This window comes from Ochotona princeps, chromosome 1 (assembly GCF_030435755.1).
Source record: "Ochotona princeps isolate mOchPri1 chromosome 1, mOchPri1.hap1, whole genome shotgun sequence".
NCBI classification, from domain to species: domain Eukaryota; kingdom Metazoa; phylum Chordata; class Mammalia; order Lagomorpha; family Ochotonidae; genus Ochotona; species Ochotona princeps.
The window spans coordinates 120,804,330-120,817,425 of record NC_080832.1 but is presented as its reverse complement, the minus strand read 5'-3'; the positions used below and the strand labels follow the sequence as shown (position 1 = coordinate 120,817,425).

General features: G+C 42.6%; 1 protein-coding gene across 2 annotated transcripts in view; it reads right to left on the bottom strand.

Moving 5' to 3' along the window:
* Positions 1-13,096, bottom strand: part of DCDC2 (doublecortin domain containing 2) — a 154,553-nt gene that overhangs the window by 21,508 nt on the left and 119,949 nt on the right. The window lies entirely within an intron of this gene.

The window sequence follows — 13,096 nt, the reverse complement described above, 5'->3', positions numbered from 1 at the left end:
TCCCTCCCTGGTAATCTACTGTAGTATTTGATTATCCTTGCAGTGTGAAAATTTTTTTTTAATTCTTCTGTTTTAAAGTCTTTCTCTAACAGGAGCTTGCTTCTCGGAGTAGTTATTTAATGCATTTCACAGAATACTGCTTCATATTGCCAAAGTTATGAAGGAGTTCTTAATTAAATCAAAATATCTTTGGATACTTTTGAAGGATCGATTATATATTATAGACGATGGGAACCAACGGGGCAGCCTACGGCATTAACTCACTGACAGCTGTCCCCTCAAGTTGTTCTCAGTCCAGTGAAGAGACAGCTAAAGACGCCAACAATAAGGTGCGCTCAGGTGATGCCGAAACCGGCAGGGTCTACAGCAGAAGGCAGTGGATGGCGAGGAGGTACAGACAGGTAAGGAAAGACGGGAAGGACGGAGGGGAAAGCTGGACGTGTCTAACATTCACATTCACTTCTACCTTCCGAATATTGCCTTAGAAGATAACAATCATGCTCAGATGCAAGCCTCCATAGATTGCGACCTACACACACGACTTTTCAGATGGCATTTTTGCTCTTGTTTAATACAGACACTACAAAGAGAAATACAGAGATACCAAGGGAATATAGTCTTCAAACTAACATCCAAATGAAATGTTGAGCTGTATCTGAGCAGAGCTATAAATAGCCAGATATGTATTAGAAACATCACCAAATGACTACAGTCGGTCACAGCACATAAAAAAAAAAAAAACCTGAAAGAGTACAGGAATGAAAAGTAGCAGCCATAAGGACACAGAGAGCACAGAGACCAATGAGCGGTGCTCAGCCCCAGCAGCAGGGACACAGAATACACAGAAACCAGTGTGTCGGCAGATCTGAGGAGCGTGCCGTACGTCAGTGAACTGGGGTGTCGGGGGCACCTCCTGAACAGCACAGAGGGAAGGATGCCCGGAAAGGAATTCTTAGGAATGGACAGCACCCTCCAGACAGGCGAGGACAGCTGGAAAGCTGCTGTGTGACAACAAAAAGCCTAGTAGGACTTAAATTACAAATGTCAGATAAAATCAAAGAGTAGGAGATCCCTCCAACTGAACTGCCGATCTCAGAACCCCAACCATGAAGAGTCCATGTCAGCCAGTAGATTCTGAAGTGATTTCATCGTGCTTGGAGCGGTGAGACTGGCAGCAATTCAGAACTGTTGAACTATCAAAACTGCATCAGCAGGACCCTCAGAGCATGCCCCACATCGGGAACCTGGGTTTGGGTGGGAGGTTGGGTGGGGCTTCTCTCTGTTTCTCCCCTGATCCCACATACAGGGGGAAAATGATGATATCAGTGTGGAAACAACAGTCTTACCCACTTTCCTGTAGCCCTTGACCCTTTGTACCCTAATCAACTATGTAAGATTATCAAAAATGAATAAAATACTGTTCTTATTATATTTATATAATACATAACAACTGCAAAAAAATCTTTGACATGAAGAAAATAAACATTCTGCTAACCTTCTATAACCCAGCAGTAGCCATAGCTAACATGGTGATGATTCTTCATCCTACCCCCCCACACACACACATACAAATTCATAAAACTGGGATCTTGTTACATGCATAATTTCTAAACCAAATTTAACTTTAAAATTACATCATGAGCTTTTCCCATGTCAGCAAATGTTACTTAAAAATACAACAAATTGGGCCCAATGCCATAGCCCAGAGGCAAAAGCCCTCACCTTGCACATGCCAGGATCCCATATGGGCACCAGTTTGTATCCCAGCTGCCCCACTTCCTGTCCAGCTCCCTGCTTGTGGCCTGGGAAAGCAGTTGGGGACAGCCCAAAGCCTTGGGACCCTGCGCCCGCATAGGAGACCCGTAAGAGGCTCCAACTTCTGCTTTCAGATCAGCTCAGCTCTGGCCATCGCGGCCACATGGGGAGTGAACCAGTGGATGGAAGATCTTTTTCTCTGTCTCTCCTTCTCTCTGTAAATATGACTTTCCCGTTTAAAAAATTAAATAAAACTTCAAGAGAAATAACAAATTGGTACAGGTGATGATGTTTTCATTGCTGTAATGAAAGGAAAACAACGAATAATGAAAATGGGAGTTTTTAAATGAAGAGGGTAGATTGTTGGGTGGACTGTCAAACACAAGCATGTCCTCAGATCTACTGCATTACAGTCACTCTGGGAATTACAATGGCCACTCTTTGAGGGCTGGGCCTCTCGGGGACAGGGACCACAAAGACATGGAATGTTTCTCTCCATGTACAAATGTAGGCACAGTGCACTCACTGCATACAAGAGGTCTTCATGAGCCTTCACTGACGGGCAAGACAAAAGACAAATCCCAGGCGGAACCTCTCACACAGGTGTGGATGGTCCCATTCTGTGGCCTCTCCACTCTCACCCCTCACCGGCCACCCAGGTTCAATTCCTTCTTCCTTCACAATCTCTGGGCCTGCTGGCATTCTAGTTTCCATACAATTAACTCATTCTTATCCTCAGCTTCTTCACCGACTGCTCACTTTAAAGGAAACATCACCAATGCCAGCCTCTGTTCATGCTGTGTCTTACATCTGAGTAATTTCTACAGCCATGTGTTGAGACACCCGGGCATGAATGTGCTGCCTCTTCAATTCCCTTGACATTCCCTCACACACAAAGCCTCCCCATCACGAGAACGGCTTCAATCGCAGTCCATGTGCAGTCATGTGACAGAACCACTGTGTTATTTCATGCCCCGTGCCTCTGCTCCGCACTGCTCCCGTGGGCTCCTGTTGGAGTCTTACTTGTGCTTCAAATCCTAGTCAACTGTCAAGATCTCTCCAAAGATCACTTCCAACTTTAACCCTGAGCCCCACAATCAACAACACTAACTCCTCTGCACTGCTCCTTTATCTCATAAACTTCCTTTATCCTGGAATCAAGCTTCTGTTTATCAACTTCCTTTTACCAGCTTTGCATCCTCCCATGAAGTCACAGACTGAGGGGCAGCATAGGACAACACCTCCTGTGTTTGTGAGTCCTGTTCCCAGCACAACGTCAGCCACACTGAAAACAAGGCAAAGCATTATACAAACACCAAGCTTTGGGCATTGCCTGCAAACTATCATTTGTAATAGAATTCATATGTGTGTAGGTTTCCTTCAGGGCCAAGATCAGTGAAACAATGTGAATGTTGAAAAGTACATCAAGCCTTATGTCAGAAAATTCAAATCACATGACATAAAAGGATTGACAAAAGAGCCACACTACAATGCGTGAGGATTTGAGTGACACAGCAGGAATGCATTTCCCTTCCGTCGGGGCCACAGTGAAAAGGCAACTGAAGATGTGATCCGTGCAAGAAAACTTAAAACACCTGCTTGCTAAAGTAGATTCCCAGGATAAACTGGCAAAAGGCAAATTTCATCAAAGGCACTGTGATTCCAGAACTTCAAAACCTCACCACTTCCCTTTTCTATTTTTACTGCTCATTTAAATTTGCACAGTGAACTGGTGAGTCGAGAACAAAAGAATTATTTCATGTAAAGATTATGAAACTACTGCTATGCAACATCAAACATCCCAACCACAGATCACTAAGGAGAGATGACACCTATAGGCATGACAGGTGCCATTACAGATACACCATACAGGTATTTAGCCTCCAATAAGAGTCCCAATTAGTTTTAAGGCCATTTGGGATTTTCATAGAAATAAGAATTCTTAATCTTACCCCACTATCATCATCAACTAAGTGACTTTTTTTCCATAGACTTCACATCCCCAAACTTTTGCTGTGTCATAGTTTTAGGCACTTTTAAGACTTCTTCAAAGTAACGTGTTTTTTTTAAGATTTATTTATTTTTATTGCAAAGTCAGATATATAGAAAAGAGGAGAGACAGAGAAGATCTTCCACCCTATGATTCACTCCCCAAGTAACAACAACAGCTGGAGCTGTGGTGATTTGAAGCTAGGAGCCTGGAACCTCCTTCGGGACTTCCAATCGAGTGCAGGGTCCCATGGCTTTGGGCCGTCCTTGACTGCTTTCCCAGGCCACAAATAGGGAGCTAGATGGGAAGTGGAGCTGCTGGGATTAGAACCGGCGCCCATATGGGATCCCGGGCACGTTCAAGGTGAGGACTTCAGCTGCTAAGCCACCAAACCAGGCACTAGTATAATTTTTGACTGCTCATGAAATTCTTTCTTATTTTAACTCCAGCAATTTTGATTCTTCTAAAATTAATTGTACACGGTAAGTCTAATAACAGAATGATGTAAATAAACAAAATAAAGCTTTCCTCTCCATGTAGAAAAGGCGAGTTCCTGGATAGACTGATAATGGTCTGACACATCATCACCTTGGAATGCCAAACTTCACAGACAACTGAGTGCTTAGCCCGTCTGGTCCCTCATTCCCCATACCTCCCTCCACTTTTTTTAAATTTTACTTTTGATAATGTTCACATAGTTGAGAACAATACATGCCATGGGGACCACTAATTAGGGTGGGAAGAGTTGGGGAATTGGGGAAAGAAGATGAGAGCACTGTTTCTAATTTTCTTTATCTTCTTCCTGCATCTGGAGGAAGGGGGCAGAGAAGATGACATGCCTCATCCAGCATCCTAGCCACATCACTACCTGGGGTTGGGGAATGGCCACCTGATGTCACACCAGAGTCCCTAAAATTCCCTGCAGGAACATCCCATAGCAACTGCTATTGTCAAAACTATCCACAATCGTAATGATGGTCATCTTCCTGTTCTCATTTACTTCTGTACTAGCAGTTTTCAAGGCAGGCGATGTTTCTCCAACTTCCACATCTCACTTCATTGACATCAGCAGCAGCTTTTTCTCAGTTCCTTGACAATCAACCCTCTCCTGGACTGTCAAGACATTGAGAAGAAATCAGACCACCCTAGAGCTACATCGTGGGACTACTTCTTTCTGCACGTCAAGATCATGGTCTGAACATGATGAATATGTCAATGATGGTAAACAGACATAGATAGAATATTCATTCCCAACGTCATCACAGATCTCAAAACATATATCTATCCAACTGCCTCCCATGACATCTCACCTTGGACATTTAATAGTCATCTCAACCTTTACATGGTCAAAACAGAACTGTGGTTCCCCCACCCTGCACCGCGTACCTTCTATATTCCCTCATCACTACTACTTGTTGGATGGACCACTCCAATACCCTACAATCAGTCTCCCTCTGTTCTTGTTATGCCTAATATGTCCTCTACACAACAGCCAAACCATCTCAGTTAATAAAAATTATTTTATTTATTCCACAGCCTCAAAACACTCTGTCAATCACATAAGGAATCCAAGTTCCCTACCACGTGGCAAACTAAACCACATTTTGTATCATTTTCTCTTCATCCACTGATATACCGTTGTACTGATTTCCACTCTGCTTCCCAACAAAAACTCATATCTATCTTGTGACTTTGGACTACTCATACCTTTCGCCTGGAATGTTCTTTCCCCTTTTTACACATGGTTGGTCTCTCCATGTCACTCACAACTCAAGAAAATTTCCTCATTTCAACTCCAGAAGCCACCCAGTCATTTTGACTATTCTGTTTTAGTTCTCACGTAGCACGCATCATTAATTGATTCGGTGGTGATGTTTATTTGGTGATATGCTATTTGTCATTCACCACCTAATAATAAACTCTAGGAGAAGATGCAGCTTGTCCACACCACTTACTTTGCTCCATGCCCAGAACCTACCAGAGCCAACATCTAGAAGGCATTCAATAAGGAATGGGAACTCAAAAATATTTGCTAGATGTATATGGAATGTAAGGTACCAATAACTTAAAAATCATTAGCCCAGTACATTAATTCCTTCATGTTTTTATAGGGATTTCGCCTCAATCTGGCCACTTTGGGCAGTATAGCATTTGGATAGAGGTAGGAGTGGGACAGGGGATTTGAAGAAAAAGTCTAGAATACAGCTGACATAAGGATCAACAAATTATGTTATGTGTGGTAAGACAAACAATGGATCTTTCATGAAGTCCACAATCTGATCCTTAGAAATCCTGACTGTGTCACAATATATTGAAGAGCATATTTGACACTACAGGTGGAATCAGGATTGCTAATCATCTAACCTTGAGATAGAGACATAAACCTGTGTGATTCCTGTGAATCCACTCTAACCAACAAGGTCTTCTGTAAGTGAAAGAGAAAGGCAGGGAAAACAAAGTCAGAGTAACATAGCCAAAAGAGGATTTGAGCAGCCATTGCTGCCTCTGGAGATACAAGGGGCCACTAGCAGCTGCCTCCAGAAGCTGGAAAATGCAATGGTCTAAATTCTGCAGCACTGCAGCCTTCAGAAGGAATGGTGCCCTGCTGGCAGCTCAAGAGGTCATTTGGAATCCTGGACTCTAGAACTGTGGGACACTACATTTATATTGTCTGAAGGAATAAAGTTTGTTGTTAAGTTGTTACAGCCATCAGAATAAAGCAGCATACCATGGCCTCATACTTGGTGCCATGTGTTCCCAAGAGCATACGGGGGCAGGAGCCTCAGCACATCCCTTCCCAACTCCTTCAAACACCTGCTTGGTGGACATGCACCTCAGATACCCTCTGTCCTTCCCATCAAGGCAGTATCAGAAATCATGAGTCCTCTGCCCTTCCTTCTTCTTCTCAACTGATTTTCTGTCTTATTCCCCTACAACCCTCAGCCCCCAAACACCCACACATCTGCCAGAAGAAAGGAGATTAAATTCCTCAGTCTTTCCCTGCCCTAGAATCTTTTTAAGAAAAAAGCTATTTGCTAACAAACTAAAGAGCAAGGATAAATTTGATACACAGCACTGCTCTCATTCAATTACTATGCGAAGGATAAAATTCAATGCTTGGCTGCACACTACACCCAAATTCAGCTCTAATCTGTTTCTCTTGAGTCATGAATAGACATTTTAGTGTATATTACACAGTAAAGCAATAACAAACACTCTAGTAAAAATAAACATGCTCCTCAATTATTTTCCACTTATCCTTTATGAATTTTATTGCCTAGAAAATGAAAGCAGAGCTGCAGCGCTGGAGAGTCGTATCTTCACCACGCTGTCCCTAATAAGCAAAATCTTTCCTCTCCCAACGTGGGAAGAAACTGGCGCTCTTCACCTTTCTACAATCACAGAAACTGACATGAAACGTCCCTGGGTTCCTGTACATCAGGATTTCAGTTTAGTGACATAACAATTCTTAATACTCTCGGGCCCGGCGGCGTGGTCTAGCGGCTAAAGTCCTCGCCTTGAAAGCTCCGGGGTCCCATATGGGCGCCGGTTCTGGTCCCGGCAGCTCCACTTCCCATCCAGCTCCCTGCTTGTGGCCTGGGAAAGCGGGAGAGAACGGCCCAAGGCTTTGGGACCCTGGGCCCGCGTGGGAGACCTGGAAGAGGTTCCTGGTCCCGGCATCGGTTTGGCGCGTACCGGCCCGTTGCGGCTCTCTTGGGGAGTGAATCATCAGACGGAAGATCTTCCTCTCTGTCTCTCCTCCTCTCTGTATATCCGGCTTTTCAGTAATAATAAAATCTTTAAAAAAAAAATAAAACAATTCTTAATACTCTCAAATTACAAAATAATTCACAAAGGTCACAACTCATGTAATTAACAATCACCAGTAAGTAGTTAAGGCAAACAATCTTGCTTTCTCACCAGAATTATTAAAAGCTATTCTTAAAGAATACTGTACAATATTATTTTAGTTCAAGGGTACTTCAAAAAGTTTGTAGGGAAATGTGATTTACAAGTGGTTTACTTTAGCACCAAAAATCTTTGAAAAAATTCAAAATTTCATTTACAAATGTGCTATAAAAAATTATACATGGATTTCAAAAAATTTTGCACCAAAATAAACATCTTTTAATTTTATCTCCACAAACTTTATGGAGTACTCTCATATGTAGGTATTATTAAACATTTTCCTATGATTCATTTCTGAGACTACCACATAAAAAGATCAAATCAGGGGTTGGCATCACAGTGCAGTGGGTTAAACCACAAGCTGCAACACTGACATCTCATAGCAGATTGCAGGTTCAGATCTTAGTTGCTCCATTTCTGATCCAGTATCCTGCTAATGCACCTGGGTAAGTACAGACATGGCCTAAGCACTTGCTTCTGACACCCACATGGGAGACGTACATGGAGTTCCCAGGTCCCAGATCCTGGCTTTTGCCTGGCCCTGGCTCATGCAACCCTCTGGAGAATGAGCCAGTGAATGGGAAGTTCATTCTCTCTTCTCTCTTCTTGCCCCTCTCTCTCACTCCTCCCTTCCATTTCTTTCTTTCTATCTCTTTCAAATAAATAAACCTTAAAAACATTAAATCAAATCTAAAATAAAATGTTAGTCTTCAAAGCACATCAGGGCATCACGGCACATTTCAAACCACCACTTGAGATGCCCATATTCCATTCTGAAGTGCTTAGTTTACCATCTCTGCTTCCAACCCAGTTTCCTGCTAATGTGCACCCTGGGAAGGAGCAAGTGATGGACTTCGGTCTTTGTTCCACATGTGGGAGAACGGGATGGAGGCGCTGGCTTCTCCCTTCAGTCTGGACCTAACCCTGGTTATTGCTAGCATTTGAAAATGAACCAGTGGGGTCCAGCGCAACAGCGTAGTGGATAAAGTCCTCACCTTGCATGCGCCAGGATCCCATACGGTCGCTGATTCTAGTCTTGGCGGCCCTGTTTCCCATCCAGCTCCCTGCTTGTGGCCTGGGAAAGCAGGAAAGTCTTGGGACCCTGCATCCGCATGAGAGACACAGAAGAAGCTCCCGGCTCCTGGCTTCGGATTGGCTCAGCTCCAACCATTGTGACTGCTTGGGGAGTGAACCATCAGATGGAAGGTCTTCCTCCCTGTCTCTCCTTCTCTCTGTATATCTGACTTTCCAATAAAAATAAATAAATCTTAAAAAAAGAAGGAAAATTAACCAGTGGAAGATTTCTGCTCACTCACACACTCCTTTGCTATTATTCTGTTTTTCAAATAAATGAAAATAAATGGTCTTTGAAAGCAGATCATTAAGTCCAACAGATTGCTGGGCAAATGTGTGTAATAAAGAGGTTGTGATTTTTTTAAAAATTTTTTTAAACACTCGAAGTGGACCAATTTACAAAATATACTGACACTTTATTCACTAGTGGCACAATTAAAGCTAATACAACAATACTTTTTACTATCTTAATGTTAATATGAGCCACATTCATCTCTGATACATACTGACATTTTTAAAACCTTTACCAATTTTAATCAGTATGACAGAGAAAACACAGTAGAGAGAGACGTTCCAACTGCTAGTTTACACCCCAAATGCACACAATAGCTGGAGCTGGGCCAGGCTGAAATGAGAAACCTGGGATTCAGTGTAGGTCTCTCAAGTAGCAAGGACCCACGTACTTGAGCCAACACCTGCTGCCTTCCAGGGTGTGCGTCAGCAGGAAGCTGGAGCTGGAAACAGACCCAGGACTCAACCCCAGGCAGTCTGGTACAACATGCAAGAGGTATCTTGGTTACTGCACCACATGCCCACTCTTGAATGTTCTCATAACTCTTCACAGACATAGACTATTCTCATCACATCATTTTACTGCGATGAAACGAAAGCACTTCCCAAAGGTGACCCAGCAGGAAGCAGTGTCAGTGAACTTTAACAAACCGCCTTAGGAAAGGAAATTGGCTGACCCTCCCTGGATCCTTATTACAACGTGTGCAATATCCCTCCTCTCCTGGACCCTCTGGATGAGACTGGATCATCATAAGGAAAACTGGAAAACTAAGAAGTGGCAGCTAATGTTCTGAGTGCACCTAATTTACTACAGCAATAGAACCTGAATGTGTTTCAAATACTAATCTTCCCCATCCGTTTCATCCTGTCCCATAGACTCAAATGGAAACTCTTCACAGAAAGGAGAATATCCCAAGTCACATTTTCCTTTGAATTTCATGATATTGCCAGAAAATAAACTTATGCACACTTTCAGGATCCATTTTCCTGAGGTTTAATTATCATCTGGTAAAAAAAATACATACAAAAATAAAAATAAAATGACTATCATCTGGTTTATTTCTATTTCCCAACTCCTACTATAGGGTATTAAATATGCTCTGTTAAATAATTGGAATACAAATTTGATAATCATTTGCATAGCAGAAATTTTGCCTTAACTCTAAATAGTGTAACAAAATATTGAGTATAAACAGAAACCAAAAGTATGATTAAAATCATTCATTTCTCCATACCTTAAGTAGTCTTGTTGTTATGCCCACATTTCCAACCTATTCTTTTTAGATAGCTTTTCTTACATTTTAACAAAATCAGGTATATTCAGAGTGTAAATGTTAAAGCACATATTTATAACGTGTATAATTCATGACCCTTATTTTATAACTACATAAATGTTGACATAATTTCTATAGTCGGCATTAGATTATGGAACTGAGAATAATACAGTGCCCATGAGTAGGTTTACCTAAACCAACAAGTATATACAGCTTTATTTTTTCATTTTTAATGTCATAGCTTTATAAAAATAATACTGCAATAGTTTTAATTCATCAAAATAATTGAATTGTTCCTCTTTCCACCCCAGTGACTTGAAATCACTTAAGAAATGCCCTAAAATTCTCTCTGTTCTTGCTCTTGTGTGTAGTTAGACCAACCACCTCCAAATCACTGTGTACAAAAGTGCAAGATATCTTCACACCACTTCTGTGCTGCAGAAAATTTGTCATGCAGAAATACAGAAACACAGAGCAGTCTTTTTAACTTCCTTAGTTAGTGGGGCATCCATTTATTATGCAAACATTCTATGAGCCTCTCCATCCCCAGACATGTGCTGGATCCCAGCAACAGGAAGAGGAACAAGACATGAGCTCCAAGATGCCTATTCTCTACTGAAGGAGTGAAATGCACAAACTCCATAGCACAGAAAGACGAGTATAGAGAGTGCTGCATGAGCTGTTCAGACACAGCAGAAGTTCAAGATAGGAATAAGTTGAGGGGAGACAGAAAGGGTTATGAAAAGAAGTTGCAAATGGAGAGCCAAGCAGCATTTATGACACCCAGGGCTTGCCAAGGCTGGAGACACTGCAGGTTCTCTTCTAGGAACTGTAGGCAGGTCACATGGCTACAGCAGGAACAAGATATGAGGCCAGCAAGTGAGGATGGGGAAAGACTGAAAAATGTGTCCGACATGATAATAAATTTGAAGTCAACTCTAACGCTGATGATGACCAGGATGAGTGGGACACTCCCAGCACTCCAGCATGCCTGTTGGGTCCCAGCACAGAGCTGGACACTCTGAATGAAGGCAGGGGCAGGAAGACTTACAGAGAGGTCTAGTGCTAAGACTCTATGTTCTAAGTTAAATCTGGCAGAAGTCAACATTTTTATGGACATGTGGGGGATGAGGGAAAGAGGAGTCAAAAGCAGACTCTGAGATACGAGGCTGGGGTGCGTGAGTGCATGGTTGGTAATGCTGTTCATCAAGATGATGCAGAGAAAGGAAAGGAATGAGGCGAGCTCTGCCTATAATACATAGACACTCCTCTGCTTATCATGGGTCATGTCCCAAGAACCCCCTCAATCACTGAAAATACACTGAGTACATCTGACCTTGTGCTCAGCAGCACAAACCACCACAGAGCAGCAGAGACACACCCTGTCCCCAGGACTGCAGGTTTGATCTGGAGCCATACTTTATGCATGAAAAAAGCATCTGGCAGAAGGCAACATTTTCATGGACAAGCAGGTTAAGCTGCCACCTGAGACACCAGCATCCCATATCGGCATGGGGAGTAAGTCATGGCTGTTTCACTTCCAATCAAGCTCCCTATGTAATGACCAGGAAAAAAGCAAAGGAAGAGGGCCCATGTGTTTGGGCCCTTTGGTGTCACCCACCCGGAAAATCCAGAAGAAGCTCCTGGATCCTGACTTCACCCTGACCAAATACCACCATCACAGGAGAGGACCAAACACCCCAGAAAAGTCCAGGAAGGCCTCAAATTCCCAGTTGTGGGCACAGTTTTTATTGAATATAGATGGCTTTCACTTTATGTTAAAGCCAAAGAATCCATTCATCTTAAATCAACAACTTTACATGTCCAGTCTATCACCCTGTCGGAGATGTCCAGTAAGTGGCTGGAAACTGGAGTATCGATTAGATTAAAGTTCTAAGATAAAGATACAGATTTGGGAACTGTCAAAATACAATCATGGGTCTAGCTGAGAAGTTGGGATGAGAATAGCATGTCGTTGGGAACAGAATTCCTTAAACAACATTTAAGCAGTTGACAAAAGAGAAATTCAGAGTTTGAAAAGAAACAGCAAAGTAAAGAGGGGGAGACGTGTGGGCTGCGAAGGGAAGCCACGGGAAGAATGAAGACCAATGACAAAGGAGTGATCAGCATTGCAATATCCCCCATGCTCTGGTCACCCAGGTGAGAGTGATGTCAGGATTACCTTTGGGATGTAATATTTTTCAAATAAAAGAGAGAAAGGAAAGACAGGACAGACCATAGAGACCATGCTCTAGATGAGGGAAAGACAGGCTACCACCCTATGAAACTTACCTCAAAGCCTGGAGGCCTTGGGGATATCAGGTATAAAAGGGGATTGCACCCCACTTCTTCCCACTCCTACCTTCTAATGAATTTATCTCAGATGCCAGTAACATAAAGCTGTTGCTAACCTGATGTCCCTAATGCGCAAGCCCTTCACTTCAAATCCCAGAACTCCTGCAGAGAACCAAACAATTCCCGTTCATTCGTGGCCAAATTAAACCAAAAAAAAAAAAAAAAAAAAAAAAAGACAGTCATCATTTGGAAAATACTCATGTAACTTTAGAACTGTTTTTCATGAATACACCGGTCATTTTGCTAGTCAAACATCTATTGGAATGCCACCCTGAGCTGAAGTGCCCCAGGGAATTACAAACAAGTAAGACTCTGCCAGGTGGGGAAGGGAGGAACAGCAAGGAGAGAAAGTTTCAGGGCCCCGAGGTAACCTCTACCTCACACCTGAGGGAAAGCATTCTAACTTGTATTATCACTAACAATCAATCTGTACAGAGAAATACAAAAC